At 30.8% G+C, this 16634-nt stretch overlaps 1 protein-coding gene across 6 annotated transcripts in view; it reads left to right on the top strand.

The window, feature by feature from the left end:
- Positions 1-16634, top strand: part of PCDH9 (protocadherin 9) — a 926664-nt gene that overhangs the window by 30663 nt on the left and 879367 nt on the right. The window lies entirely within an intron of this gene.

Genomic DNA, 16634 nt, shown 5'->3' with positions numbered 1-16634 from the left:
TTAGACCATTCTGCCCTATTTGCTAGCTTTGTTTTGTTTCTGCCAGTGTTTTTTTCATAAAAAGAGGAATTTACTCAGGTCCATTTGGTAAATCTAGTTGAATGAAAATACTGTCAGCTTGCTTTGAGGTTCTGATGCTGCACACAAAACAGCGTGTTTTTCATGTACCACCCATACATAAAAATATTTTGCGTAATCAAGTAGTGAAATGTGAAGATAAGCAAGAACTAACCAAGTGGCTTGTTGGTATCTTTGTTAAATGTTTAAAAGCCCAAGATAGCAAATGCTTTTCTATAAAAAAAGAAGTGATTTCAAATAGTATTTTCTCCTTTGATTTGTTCCCTGAAATTGTTTTCTATTTTAATGGTTTCCAGCAGTTCTATCCATTCTTTTACTCTTTAATATTTTTTCATGAGCTGTAATTCCTTACAAAGATTTTGCCCATCGTTTTATTTCCAAGTAGTACATATTTTGTCAATACACATTGACAAAATGCATTATCCAAATAATGTTCATCACTTCATTTCACTTCAAATATGTATTTTGCTATTAAATTGAATATTAATATTCTGATACATACTGGCTAAATGTGTATTGGTCATTTTAGAAGCAGGTGATTTTTAACTGAGAATAATGGAGTACAGGGGGAGAAAGGAATTTATGACTAACCAACAGTCTATTTTTATAAACAATACAACTAATTTATCCTCTTAATTTAATTATTAATCACTAGAAATATGGTGCTTAATCTTAGAGATGTAGTTGTATATAGTATATGTTCATACATTTATATATCCAGATATAAATACATTCTAATACATATGCATTTAGGTATAGAATATATTTTATGCATAAGTTCAGACAGATTGAAAGTGATCGAAGCATTAATTCTTCTATACTGAAAAACATAAAATTTATGTTATTTATTAAATTTAATCAGTTTAGTTATCTTTTATACAATCAGATTTTAAGACATGATAATGTGACAATTACTTTTGAGGTTATTTGAATAATGTAACACATTTCGGTGTTAAATTTTTGAAGATCTATTTTTTTAAATTAACATTAATCAATATTGCTAATAACCTAAGTATCATAAGCAGAGATCATTATTTCTCCTATAGCCACTTTTGCTATTTAAAATTTCTTAAAGCACAACCACCACCATTTAGTTTTTGAAAATATCAGAGTAACTGTTTATTTGTATGAACATATAAATAAATTCAGAATTATCAAGTTAGTTTAAATAAGTCATTATTTTAGCTTTTCTTTTGATCACATTAAAATACTATGACTGTCTCTAGAAAAGGGTAATTCCACACTTCATTTATTTAATGAGTTCTTATAGATTACCTATGTTATGGTATGTGTGTTTTGCTAAGTGAATCATCAGCATATGCATGATTTAATATGTTTCACATGCCATACTTAGCAACTATCCTAACAGAAGATTTGTAAGCAGACTGTTTGTTTGATTGTTTTGGTGGAAGAGGGCATAAAATTAGAAGTTGTGTATACCAAATGGGATTTAATAAAATGCCTCAAATTCAAAAGAAAGCTGGCAGAATTCCTGGTACACAGTAGGCACTCAATAATACTTTTTTGAATAAATGAGAGGCTACTACTTAGGACTGATTGATTCTTAAAATATATATCAGCAATAATAATTTATAGTTTTTTTCAAAAAAATTTTTAGATAATCTTGTTATATGTTAAGATGCATACTAAGGTAAATTTTAGTATTTTATTTCATTTTTTTTCTCTTGACATATTTGCAAGATAGAACAAAGTGTGTTCCCTATATAATGGGAAACATAACACCTAACATTTGTGCTTTTTGGTTTTTTCAAAAAATCTCTGTACACGATATTTAAAATAAATGTATTATCCCTACAGTTCATAAAAATCATTGAGCAACTATATTCAATTTTCCATTTTTAGTGTAAATATATATTAAACAAAATTATATATGTTTTATTTTTAAAATATCAAAAATAATAAAAACTGGAAAATGTATGTTTTGTTCTGATAACCATGTGTTACTTTCTTTGCATTATTAGTTCATGTCTTCCATAGAATTGTAAGAATTTTAATATTAATTCATGTATAAACATCACTATTAATTGATATGTTTAAGAGGATGTTCTTAAATATATGTGTTTAATACATGCATGTAATATTGTGCCTTTCGGCAATTACTTATTTTAATCATTTTGAAAATATGCGGTTGCCTTAAGCATATACATGGTTATTGACACCTGAAATATATTTGCTGCTTTAACTATTTAATTTAAAAATTGTCAGTTCTAAAAGGCTTTATGTTTTGGACTCCTTTGAGTGTCATTTAAAAGCTATAGGCCTGCTCCAGAAAAATTCATATACCTGCAGATATATATTTTTTGAAATTGCAAATCAAAGTTCCCACAGACTTCATGGAGCCCATCTGTAAAATCTTACTGGAGCCTGTGGCCCTGAGTAACAACCATATAAAAAGTTATTGGACTCTCAATGCAACTCCTAATAAATATGCTTTGAAAATAGCTTAGAGTATTTCAAATAAAAAGAATTTAATATTCTTTTCCCAGCACTAGCTATTTTTTTTTAAATGATCTTTCTTTGGAACCAGTTCCTTGTGTAATAATGGCTAAAACCTTGAAACAGTTTAGCTTCCTTATCTTGTACAATATAAAAATGAGATAAAAACATACACTTTGCCATAAGAATGAATGCATTGATCACATAATGAAATGGTCTTTATTGAATATATAATTGAGGCTATTACTAGACATGCAAATATGCAGCCAGATAGAGCTAGCCAAACAGAATGCAGCAGTTTTAAATTTAAGCTCCTTTTGATGTATGCAGTCCTCATTATTTGTTAAATTTGATTTTTTCCCCTATATTTTGTCCATTGTCCTTTCACTACTGTAAATTGCACAGATAATACCTATGGAGGTTCCGGACAAAGGTATTTTTTCCTGTTCAATTTCACATTTCCAACCTAGACTTTGCCTAACATTCTCTTTCTTCTTACAAATAAACTGGTAAAAGTGGTACATTTCTTTTCTGCCTATAGCCATATGTTTATAAAGTAATTTCACATAAAATAGTGTTTGACAATGTGCACATTTTATTTCCATCCCCATTTCTGTGAAAATTAAAGCTCAGTATTAAAGCGTTTTTTAAGGTCACAAGAGCTCCTGTTTGGCTTAGGTAGGATTTTGGGTTTTTTGGTAATCTAATACTCATCCCAAGAATCAGGATTGATTTGAAAAGAGACACAAATATGCATTTGAAAGACAGCGAGTGAAACATTTTCATAATCATACATTAAAACGCACTTGCCAAGTATTCATTTTTGAAACACATACAAAACTTTGTTATTTATCTATAATATTTAATAGTATTTGTCGTATATGCAGAGATGCTTTTCTCCACACATTTTCACTATGTGTAGTTTTCTCTAACTGATGATCAAAGACATTTCAAACTTGATGAATTAGTATGTTTTTGTTGCTTTTATTTTTCCATGTATTTTCTGTCAGAATTGTGAGATGGGAGAAGTTTCTGTCATGACTCAGGAGTAAAACATCCTGGATGAAATTGATAATCAATATACATTTATGTTCATTTTCCAAGTACCATTCTCCATCAGTCCATTTCTTTAGGATGCATTTCTTTATTTCTCTCAGTTACGATCCCTCTTTAGTTTTCGGCTAATTCATACCCCATTAGAGCTTCTATGCCTAGTACTTGTTATACACCAAAATACATTGCACATATTCTTTTTTCATGGATTATTTTTTAACTTTCAAAACAGCTATATTAGGTAAATGTTATTTTTATCCACAATTCCTTGATGAAGAAACTTAAGTTTCAGAGATATTAAGCAATGTATCCAAAGAGTTTGTTTACACTTCACCACAAACTATCACAGATTGAGTGACCACTTCAATATCAGCTCTCCTTTAAAAGGTAGTGATCCTTTTATTTTCTACAACTTAATTGAGGTACATTTTACGTACTATATAAGTCACTCATTTAAAGTTTAAAATTCTATAACATTTAGTCAATTTATCAAGTCAGACAAGCATTCTTACAAACCAGTCTTAAAATATTTTCATCACTCCATTGAGATCCCTTGTACCCATTTATTGTTAATATCTGTTCCCATATACATGGAATCAAATGCCTCTATAAAATTGGCTTTTTTGGATATTTCATATATATGGAGTCATGCTCTATGTAGTATGTTGTATATTGCTTTTTAGTAATCATTTTTGTTATTACTTTTAAGTGAATACACCTTTAAATATCATTACAATTATCAATATTGTGAAAATATAATAATTCTTCCTTATACCCCCACAAATATGACTAATTTCCACCCAAAGCATTCCTAGTTGGCACAAATCCTTATTTTGCTCAAAAAGTTCTGGTAAACTCAAATAACTTGTCTCAAGAATAATGAATTATTTTTATTGCTTTCAAACTGGTATTTCCATCCTTTGGTACCTATTAAGAGATTAAGTTGTTTCTTTTAGAGATCTCAAAATGTATGAAAACAAACAATAGTCCCGACATTATTAATAGTCCCATCAGACTGTATTGACTGGTATTTTCATACATACTGTTTTTTCAGTGGTTTGGGTGGATAACATCCTCTTATGGAAATTTCTCAGTTTTCACAACTGATCTAGGTTTCCATTCTCAATCAAGCCAGTGATTCTTCTTTGACACATAACATGCTTATTGTAATTACAAATGACTTTTTTTAATAAACAGTCTCATATTGATATTAATGATATCTCTTTGTTATATGTTTGAAACATTTTTGTTTTATTTTGCTTTGTTCCTATATTTTGTCATCTACTCTAACTGCTGAGTAGTTCCAGCTGTGCCCCTCATGTCAAAAAGTTACCAAATTTTTCAGTTCTCCCACAGTAAATTAAATGAGCAGAAATAAATGCTCACCATTTCCTGGCAGTTCTATAGAAATCATCAGAAACCCTAAACTGCAAATTTTAGATGATGGTAAATCTAATAAAATAATAAATATGAGTATTATTGTGACTAGCAAGCAAAGGTATTTACATGCAAAACATATCACATGATCCAAGATTTATTTGCTTTTAAATTTAAGCTGCTGTTCCTCAGTTTTTTAGTAGCAAATTAAATTCTGTAATTATAAATTTTGAGCAAATATTAAGCTAGTTTTATTCGCTGAACAAATATTAAACAGGTAATTTGAGGAGATGGCCAGAAATGATCAATAACGAAGTAGTTTATTGAAGAGTCATGATACCTCTGAAAAATCAAAAGAAAAAGATGATTAAGATAAAAGTTAAAAAGGTTATTTTAGTTTTTCATAGTCATGATTGAATTTTTGTCCCATATGTTTTAATTTGGAGACAATGATTTTGTGAGTTACTCAACATTAGTAAAACAGAGAAATATTGAATGTTTTATAATTTCTGTAGTGCTTATATGAATGCAGTAATCAACAAGTCAATATTTGAGAGTTTAGAAAAGTATCTGGCACAAAACTAGCATCGTTAAGTGTTTGGTAAGTAAGACTGATAAGACTATCAGAACAAATTTTTCTTCTCAATTTAACTTTAAAAACTGTTTTTGCTTTGATAGTCTTCTGTCCAATCAGCTTTTTAAAAATTCCTCTTGATTTATATAATAGAAAAAATGTAAATAACCTATATGCATAAAATTTGAAAGTTACATTGTTTCTTGTTTCTATGTGTATATGTATAACTTAAATATTAGTGATACTGAAGTTAAATGTTAGCCTCGTTTGTCTAATAAAATCAGATTTAACAGGAATATTTAAAACTGGTTTCACTTCCATAGAAATATGGACAGAATTAGTAAAAGGTCGTTTCCATGGGGATTTGAGGAGACTTTCAAATAGAAAAATTAAAAGAACCTTTATTGGAAGCTTCCATAGACTTATAACTATAAGATTTTCTTTAAGCAAGACTTGTAAGTAAAGATCCCCCTCTTCCCTTAGAAGAAGTAATTAAGAATATACATTGAAGGTAATCTATGGTAACATAGGCTCTGTACAAGGCATTATTTATTTATATGACATTTATTTCAGAAAAACTCATGTTTTAGAGTTTAACAGGTATTCTAGTTGGTATTCATGTTCTTTCTTTAATTTCAGGCAAGATTTGAGATACTGTGTTTACTTCCCTCTATTTTTATTGTGTTAAATATAATGAAACTTGATTAGAGAAGAAAATAGATACAAGTGCAAAAAATATTATATTACAAGGGAAGAGTGCCAAAGAATTGTCTCGTGTGTGTGTGTGTGTGTGTGTGTGTGTGTGTTTGAATCTCTAGTAGCACATAGCACAAATCTTCATATGCAGTTCACTGAGAGCTAAACTTGCAAAAAAAGGGAAGATCTTATGACACTATCATTTTTGGTATGGGGTTTACTTAATTTGTCAGACATGTTTACTTCACTAGGCTGAGGAAATTTGTCCTGGGTACAGTCAAGATCTAGCATTTCACTGCATATTTACTTGGTTCCAAACCAAGGTGACTTTAGTCTGGTATATTTGAGCATAGTTTTAATTTTAGCTTTTTGCTATAATTGGGGTTTAATGTATACATTTCCAGTTTATCTTTTTAGATCTTACAAAAGCAATTAGGTATTGATGGATAGAAAGGAGCAAGAGGACTAAGGTGCTTGCCATCGGAATTGGTCAGAGGGACAGTTCCTGTTAAACAATTTTCTCTTTCTGCTACTTGTTGAAAAATAATAGTATCTTACATGAGCCATCCTTATAAAAACAGAAGTTACATATGCTTCTGGCAAAGATTCAAGGGACCAAGTATTTAAATTGATTGGTTTCAAAGGGGCCGCTTTGGACATAAATGTAAGGAAAGGACTATCCCTCTTACAGATTATCTGTGTTATTTTATCCACATCTCTTCAAGAATCTGCTCCATTCGCTATTAATTCCACCTTTCTGATTTTAGCCACTAGTGCTTATTCAGCCTTCCTTCTATTTTATGAGATAACACAGATTCTTTCTAATACATTTCTAACACCACCCGTCTCATTTTGAATTCAGTTTTGTTCAGTCAGAATGAGTATGTTCTTGTCATCTAAAATCCAACTGTCTTAAAAGGATTTTATAAAAGGGCTTATAAATCTATGGGTTTTATATTTGTAATATAAAGCAATATATATGCAGCCAAGAAGTGCTATAGAAATGGAAGCTATTATTTCTGACTGGGATCGTCAGAGAAACCTTCACAGAAGAGATTAAACCTTCAAAGAAGTGTCTCAAATAAGCTGCAGTCAATAACTTACATTTGTTTGATTTTTAGTATTTTCATGTCATTTTAGCATGTATTCACTTAATTATCCACAAAAAATATAGTGGGTTTGGAAAATCAGATTTTTTTTCCACATCTTAATATTGACAAAATTAATGTCAAAAGAATTACACAGTGGAAGAGAATGTACTATATTCTCTTTGTTTTTCCCCATCCCCAATATGTATTATATTTTTAATATGCACTAGGAAACTGTGTTCATCTCTTTTTAAGTCTTCCAGCAATTCTTTTAATTATAGACTGACTTGCCCCAATTTTCAAAATTTATTATTAATTGACAAATTACAATTGTCTCTATCATGTACATTTTTTTTTTTCTGAAATAGATATCCACTGTGGAATTGCTACTCCAGCTAATTTTCGTGTGTTGATTTACTCCAATTTTTACAAATAAGAAATCAGAGTGCTAAATTGACTTGTCTAGGATCATACTGAAAGCAAATGGTTCAGTTCCAGCAAGGACCCTTCATCTCTGAGTTAGTTCAATTTCTTTCTTTCATATAGTTTATTGAAAAGAGGATTCGCAGAGTTTTAACAGAAAGAAGAAAGACGAGAAAGAAGAGAATGCTCTTGGGAGGGTCTGAGACAGGGCAGGTAGAGAAGGGAGAATGGCATTCAAAAGAATATAAGGCAAGTCCAGGTGCGGGTGCTAATGGCTTGACCAGGGCAGAGACTTCGGCAGGAAAGCAGTTACAGAAACACCTGAAGTGGCAGGCTAGTGTGAAATTACAGTGAGCACATGTCTTTCTTGATGTTTTTGTTGTTTCCAGTGTTTTCAAACTGGAATGTGAGAATGTGTTTCTAACTTTATGTGAAAATATGTATTAGTTTCCTTTAAAAGGGTTGAAATAATTATACCCATTAGGAAGCAATTCAAGATAGAGAGCAGGAGAGGGACATGAACAAATTAGTGATTTATAGAAATAAATTCTCCAAGTTCATTCAAATTTTTATCAAGTATTTATTGAGAGCCAATAATATGTTAGTATCTGGGGTCAACAAAATGAACAAGATATTCTCCCTATTTTCCAGGAATTTATATTTTCAAGGAATGTACTTTCTCCAAGAAATTTATATTGAAACAGATGAAAATACTAAACAGATAAAGTAGTTATAAAGTAATGTAGTAAGTGTATATTTGTATTACTTGTGGAATGAGGATTTAGCTTAAAGTAAAACTTAAAAGCTCAGAGAGTGAATTTTTTCTTTTTTAAAAGAAGAGGGGTATCTTCAAGACGTTCATCAAAATATGAGTGGATATTCAAGCATTAAAAACATGCTTCATTGTTTTGAGAATTACAGTCTTAGTAGATCACATATAAGTAGAATGGAGGTCAAGAACTTGAGAACTTCTTGTGCAATCATTTGTTAATGTTTTTCAATGAGACAAAAAATAGAAATTAACAATTTGACTAATTTATCATTGTGTACTTATCCATAAGGTCAAATGAAAAGTGTGCTTTCATCTGACATTTTTAGATATTATTGGAAATGATCAAGAATGTAAAGCATATACAACATAAACAGGCAATGTGTATTCTTTCTGGGAGACAGATAAGAAGGGTTTTGCTATGTTTTAAAATTATATTATTTAAAATTACAGAAAAGCTTGAATTATAAATAGTAAAATTATTCACATTTTTGAAATCCTTGTTGACAAATCTATATTATTAGTGTATTTGGCACATCTCTATTTTACAATTTAATTACTTTTAAAATGAACAGCTTTTTACTGACTGCCCAGCATTTTCAAAGCAGAAATCCAAAGATCTATCTTGGAAAGTACATTCTTCAATTTGCTGGTTTATCTTTCTCAAAAATGATCCATTAATCGCTCAGTTTCCTTTCTGTATTGAATTAATTATAACCAAAATAAAATAAAACATTTCTTCTTAATTTAAGATATCAAAGTCTAGGTGAACTTACCATAAAGAAATCAAGTAGACTCTGATATTGGAAAAGTAAAAATTAGCCCTACAATAATTCATATATTTATTTACTTAAAAAATTGATATTCTCTTCACAATCAGTGTCTTTACCTGTCCTGTTTTCTGCGTGTCTAATGTTTTGCTGCCATTAGAAATATGAAGCATAGCACCATCGTATAGTAAGATGGACTGGGTGTCAAAGGGCTAGTGACAGGAATCAGGTAATATCTTTAAGCCTCAGTGTCTTTATCCATATAATAAGGAATTTAGAGTAGAATTTCCAAGATTCTTTGCATATTTAACATTCTGTGAGGACCTTCTCAAAACCATTTTAATAATATAAGCCTTACAAAATGAGACTGGCAAATAAGATTTCAATTGATCAATTTTATTGTCAAGAAGGGCATAGATATTTGATGTGCCTTTGGTAGACTATCTAAAGTATTATTTTTAATAACATTATCCCAAGGGTTTGTTTTGTTTAAAAACTGCATACTACTTGTATGAATATAAGTAAATTAAAATATCACATTTTTTCTTGAAGACAAAGCACTTTTTCCTTGAAGCATTAGCCTAAGTAACTTCTTATTCTCTTGCTAAGTTTTCTATCTTTCCCTGGAATGATCTTTTGCAGATTGTCCAATGGCTTTCTCCTTCACTCCACTTAGGACTCCTTGCAGTACTGCCTCATTCATGCTTTCTATCCTTTTTCATTTACATTTTTTGATCTCTTTTCTCATGACACTTATAACTATCTGACTTTATATCTTACATTTATTTTAGAATTGTACATATGTTTTATAACTAATTAGAAAGAAATTTTATCAGGCAGGTTTCTTTACTCATAATTAAGCTGTATCCTTGTTGCCTATTTCTACTATGCTATCCAAAGAAGTAGACACTAACCACATGTGACAATTTAAATTTAGAATTAAAAGTAAATAGTATAAGAAAAATATTTCCTCAGTCGCACTAGCCACATTTCAGTGCTTGCTAGTTACATGTGTCTGTGTTTAATGGACAGTTCTACAGTGACTACCATATAATCGGTACACAATAATAAAGCTTAATGAATGAGTAACAAAAATAAAAAATCTCTAAAGTTACTGTACACTTTTTGAGCTAAGACCCTTCCCCAAATGTCCATCAATAAATGAGTTGACAAAGAAATTGTGATATATAGAGAGAAGAAGGAATTAATGGCATTCTCAGAAAACTGGGTGGGATTGGAGACTATTATTCTAAGTGAAGTAACTCGGGAATGGAAAAACCAAGCATCGTATATTCTCAGTCGTAAGTGGGAGCTAAGCTATGAGGATGCAAAGACATAAGAATGACACAATGGACTTTGGTGACTGAGGGGAAAAGGGTGGGAAGTGGGTGAGGGATGAAAGACTACAAACTGGATTCAGTGTATACTGCTTGGGTGATGGGTGCACTGAAATCTCACAAATCACCACTAAAAATCTTACTCATGTAACCACATACCACCTGTTCCCCAAAAACCTATGAAATAAAAAATTTTTAAATATAAAGTTACATTATGGCTGCTCTTATTAAAAAAAGACCTTTCAGTTTTGTTTTTTTTTAAATAGAATTATTCCCATGCAGTTATAGATATTATAAAAGTGAAAGCATAAAGCCTATTTCCTAGGATCTTATTCATCAGTAAAGTAAAAGGTTTCCAGGGAAAATCACTAGGATAATTTTTTTCTCTTTTCCAATGTGATTCCAAATATGTCATTGAAAGAAAAGGTATGTTTTATAGCTAACTAACTTACTGAAATTAATAGAAAATATATATTAGTAAAATAGAATTAGTGTTAATATACAATATACATGGGAAGAATTATACTTCCCATGCCAATTAAAATACTTTTAAGATTATTTTCCATGATTTCATAAATAACAGCATTTTCAAGATAAAAGTGCCAAATTCTGTTTTAAAAAAAATCTTTAATTTGCTTCAAATTTTCAGATTCAATAAAGATTAGAGAGTTTAGATGATAGAAATTGACAGGGCTACATATGACATAAAATATCTTTTATAATAATACTTGTATAGCATTACTGACATAACAAAGTAATCAACTTGCCATTTCAGTAAACAAAGAAATCTCACATATATACACAAAAATTAGCATGATAAGCATGCGACACGGCTTTTTTTCCCAATTTCTCCTTAAAACTCTATTAGTCAACTGTAATATATAAATTGTCTTGTTGGTTGTAATACTGCATGTTTCTTATTAAACTTTTGCAATTCTATTACGCTCTTGAAATTCATTAGAAGGAGTGATACCTAGTGTTCAGTAGCAACTATAGTTACAATACTTACAGTACAAGGTGACTATATTTAATTTATTGTTTATCTCAAAATAACTAAAAGAGTAAAATTGGAATAATCCCATCATAAAAAAGTATAAATGCTTGAGGTGATATCTCAATTATCCCATTGAATCATTATACATTTTATGCTTATATGAAAATACTACATGTACCTCATAAATGTGTACAATTGTTATGTATCCATAATTAAAAATTAAACATTAAAAATTTCACTTTCTCATCTGGAGAACATGGGCTTTAAAATCTCTATATTGTGGATATAGTTATATTTTCTCTTCATCTGTATTAAAAATATAAATAAATATGATTTCTAAATTTTATTACAATCATAGAACTGCGATAATGTTTGTGATTATGCTTATTTAGGTATAGAGTTATATAAAATCTAGGATGCAGTTTCATAAGAGCATTAGTTGATTAGTTGTATTTTAGAAAAAAGAGCATTTTATAGCTATACCATTTAAAGATGTTAGAAGGTCTTCTACTGGAAATAGAAACTGTTTCTAAGGAAACCCGTTATCTAATCCTCTCAAGTTATAGCAAGCCATACTATATAAATCAAATCCATTCACAGACACTTTGGTGCACATTTCTATACTGCTCCTTTCCTCTATCCCTAGAGGTTCAACAAGACAGGAGGAAAGACAGTTATGATTGTTTTCAGTTACTGAAGAAAGAGGCTTTTATATTTACTAGGAGGATCAGAGAGGCGTCCCGCAACCTGGAGAGCTCCCTTGGCTCCAGGTTTTAAGTCGTTGGGTGTGTTTGTTCTTTTGTTTGTCTTTCAGGGCTTCATGGAACAGCATGACCATCATGTTCAGCTTTGATGCCTGTGGGGGATAGGTTAGATTTAAAACACAGTACAGAGAAGGACAGATGCTTGCTGCATTTGTACTGAAAAGTTTAGAGGAAAAATATGAAATTGTTTGGGTCCACAAAAACGGAAACAAACCAACAAAAATACTTTTAAGTTGCTGTTAAAGTTAGTGATAGCCCCCTCTCTTTAAAGGCTCATTGAAAATGGTCTTAATATTTCTCGTTTTGCTTTATAATACTGTCTTCTGTGTAGATGTTAACATCTGAGCTTTATAAAGCCCATGAATTTTCCGTATCTGAAGCTTAATGGTCAGCTAATGTATATATTTATTTTGAGGGTATAGCAGAAAAATATGTTAAAAAATTAGTATATCTAACAAATTACACATTAATTATATTATCCAGTTGATCTTTTACCAGTGGAAAATAATTTTCCCTTTCCTCCTTATTTCAGTAATCCTCGTCATTTCCTCTTGTGGTAGATCATTAAATATTAACTAATTCTATTTAAGGTCTTGCTACTCAAAATGCAGTCTATCCATGAACCAGAAGCATTTGCATTACCTGGGTGCTTGTTAGAAATGCAAAATCCCCACAACTGCTGAATCAGAATCTTTATTTCAACAAGATTTCCAGATGATTACGATGTACATTAAAGTTTAAGAAGCAGTTCTTTATTACAGTATGGACTATATTGCTGTAGACATTTCCTAATCCCTGACATACATTTTTGGTTCCTGAAGGAAATTGTGCTTTTCTAGTATATAAAGTAATCAGTTCATGAGTTTTCAACTTTAGAATCATTCAACATATTTAAAGGTGAGTCAACATAAATTATTTTCAGATTATCCTTATCCTTCAAGATCTATCTTTTTAATAAAAGTGAATACTCTTAGGATTCAAAAGAGACAGGGATATGTAGTTATTCTCAATAGCATATTGTTTCATATTTATTGGTAACCTATTTATATTTATATATAAAAATATTTTACACCAGAACAAGTTTTCACTTTTGAACAATCTTAAATGCTTATTAAAGACGCTTCCAACTAGTTGAAGAATATCAGTGGTAGAGTCTCCATTATGCTGAGTAACAGTTTTTTTATCTCCCCAGAAATGTGGAATATGTAGTCCCAGTATCATGTCTTTAAAACCCTTAAGAATAGTAGATTGAACACCAGAGCCAATTAAGTATTTCAGATAACTGACTTTGGTTTTATTAACTCCAGATTATATTAGCTTCATGTGTAAAGATTTTTGGCCTATGATGAAGCATATTGTTGTCCTTTATGATGATTTCATAGACTGTGAGCACATCTACTACATGCTACATATTTAAATAGTAATACATTTTCACAAGGGGGCTATAATCCCGATTCATGACATCCCATTTGTCTCCCGCAACAAAGATACTGTCTTTTACTCAATGCTCATCCTCATTTACTAGTTCTAATTTTAGCTCTCTTATGTAATTTACTTCAGAAATATTTGCTACAGTCATTTAGCTAATGTTTTCTAGTTTGAAATCTTCCATACATTTAACTATTTTTAATTCCAGAAAGTAATATGGAAAGGAATTTTCAAATTGTGTGTCAAAAGATGTATCATTAATGATAAAAACTAATACATTGAATAAACATTTCATTTAACGTAACTAATTAATTTCTGGACCATACATTTTAACCCTACATTAAAGAAACATTGGATTTTGAAAGTAAAATATAGGGATAATAAAGATTTTCAAAATCTTTATTATCAAATTCTTCTTAAGAAATCTGTATATATTATACAAAGTAATGTATAGACCTATGTTTTAAATTTTCTTACATGTAGTTACTTGTTACAGCATAGTACAATATTAATGTATCTTATTAAATTCTGTGCAAAGAAAAATAATGTAGTTTTCAAGTTGCTAGTTTATATTTTATATACAGTTGTTGATGATTTTTAACTACTCACTAAACAAATAAAATGAAAGAATACCTAAAATTAAGCAATGAGAGTAAAAATCTATATTGTAGCAATATTGTTAAAGAAAATGTAACATGAGAATATAACAAAACACAATATCCTTGATGGTGATGGTGTTTTCTTCCCTTGTTTTCTAATAGACTACAAACAATATATTTATTTTAATTGCCAGGCTCTCTAGTAGATCAAATGTTGGTATAACATTCACTTACTGCTCTCTAGGACATTGCTAGATATAGGAGGTACATGAATGGTGGACAAGTAATTCTCATCAAAGGTAGTATATGACAAGTCTTGCCTATGTTGTATGGAGACACTATGAAAGCAGTTATTGCAGTCAAAAAAAGGGACCAAAATGGGATGTATTAAGATGAGGTTTGAAGGATGAATAACCTTTTGATAGGTCAGAAAAGGTCACTCTACCTGAATAGAAAATAGTGAAAAACTGCATGTTTATAGAAGTTTTGGTTTTATTTGCTAAAATCCAATATATCAATACCCCTCACCCTGCCCCTAGGGTTTTGTTTGTTTGTTTGTTTGTTTTTATACAGGGTCTCCCTTTGCCATCCAGGCTGGAGTGCAGTGGTGTGACCTCAGCTCACTGCAGCCTCAACCTCCTGGGTTCAAGTCATCCTCCCACCTCAGCCCCCCAAGTGGCTGGGACCACAGATAGGTGCCACCAAGCCCCCTAATTTTTGTTATTTTTTGTAGAGATGGGTTTTCACCATTTTGCCCTGGCTGGTCTTGAATTTCTGAGCTCAAGGAGTCCACCTGCCTTAGCCTCCCAAAGTTCTGGGATTACAAGCGTGAGCCACCACACCTGGGCCCGACCTTTAGTTTCTAAAACCTCTACCTCCATAAATTCACAGAGGTCTGAATGCAGATCAAGTAAGATTATTACGTGGTCAAAGGGCAAATATGGTTCAGAATTAGCATGGAATTTATGGCATGAAAAGGAACTTAACTCCCTTTCTTTCATTGTAAACTTCACCTTCACAAGTTTTGTTGTTAAAGAAGGTGTATGCCTTAATTTCTAGCCTTGTTCTCCATGTCATTTGATAGGTTGCTTCAGACACCAAGCACTGAAGGAAATTATAACCTACATTTTCACTAATCAGGTGGTTGTGAAGTAAAGATTAAGGAAAGAGATACTGTTCTCTTTCTTTTCTGGGCATGAAACACAGAACATTTGGTTATACCACCAAACACTAGGTATTTTAAAAGAGGCAAACGCAGCATTCAGGACACTAGTTTTCTCACAAACACACATTTAAGAGAAGAATCGATGAATGCATCATAGAAGGATTTGAAAATATGTCTGAAAATTTACTGCAAATCTGGATCTTAATATTCCTAGTGTTCCATTATTGAAATACCACATAACTCACCAGTGGAACATAATCTTTTTCAAATTTTTGTTCCCTGAATTTTTCTAAGTAACACATATGAATTTCATGCATAAATTCAAAAAATTGCCACCTTAGGTATAAATAGGTTAAATCTTATTTTCTAATCATTGAAACAGTGTTATTTTTTCAAATTTTCCAAATTATTATTTTAAAATATACCAGTGATCTTTCATTATAAAAGTAAAAAAAATCAGCATTGCTTAAACACCATTGATCCTTTACCTTAAACATCATCATCATCATCATATCTTACTTGGTTTTTTGGTTTTGACTTAAAAAATAAAGTGTATAATATACAAAAGTGTTGTAATTAAACTGATTATCTTTATTCATGTTCCTCTGAGGTACTCTGCTTTAACCATATCGCAAAGACCCAAGAGAAACATAAAAATAGCAGCTGAGATATTTGGAGTTATAGTTTGGAGTTACAGATTCAAAAGACAGGAAACAGACTGTGAATGCAGGAACTTGAAAAAGAGCCAGTTCATAGCAGACTTTTTCAAAAATATACTTACCTACACTACACCAAATTTGACTTCACATGCTTAGTTTTGTGGGTTTTTTGGTTAATAAGCAGGGTTGGACGTGGTAGAAATAGATTTGATTCCTGACAGTCACTTACTTTCTGGTTTGGGGCACAGCTTTAGCCTCTCTGATCCTTAGTTTTTGCAGTGTTTGGTAGTGAAGTTCAAAAGTACTTAAAGGGCTAGGCACATATTTTATATAGTAGTACTTATTATGATTATGATTATTTTATTATCATTGATAATGGCTGTAGTAATAGTGACAGTTGTAG

The sequence above is a fragment of the Aotus nancymaae genome, unplaced genomic scaffold (assembly GCF_030222135.1).
Source record: "Aotus nancymaae isolate 86718 unplaced genomic scaffold, 86718_ANA_hifiasm-v0.15.2.pri h1tg000088l, whole genome shotgun sequence".
NCBI lineage: Eukaryota > Metazoa > Chordata > Mammalia > Primates > Aotidae > Aotus > Aotus nancymaae.
This window is presented reverse-complemented; position numbering and strand designations above follow the sequence as displayed.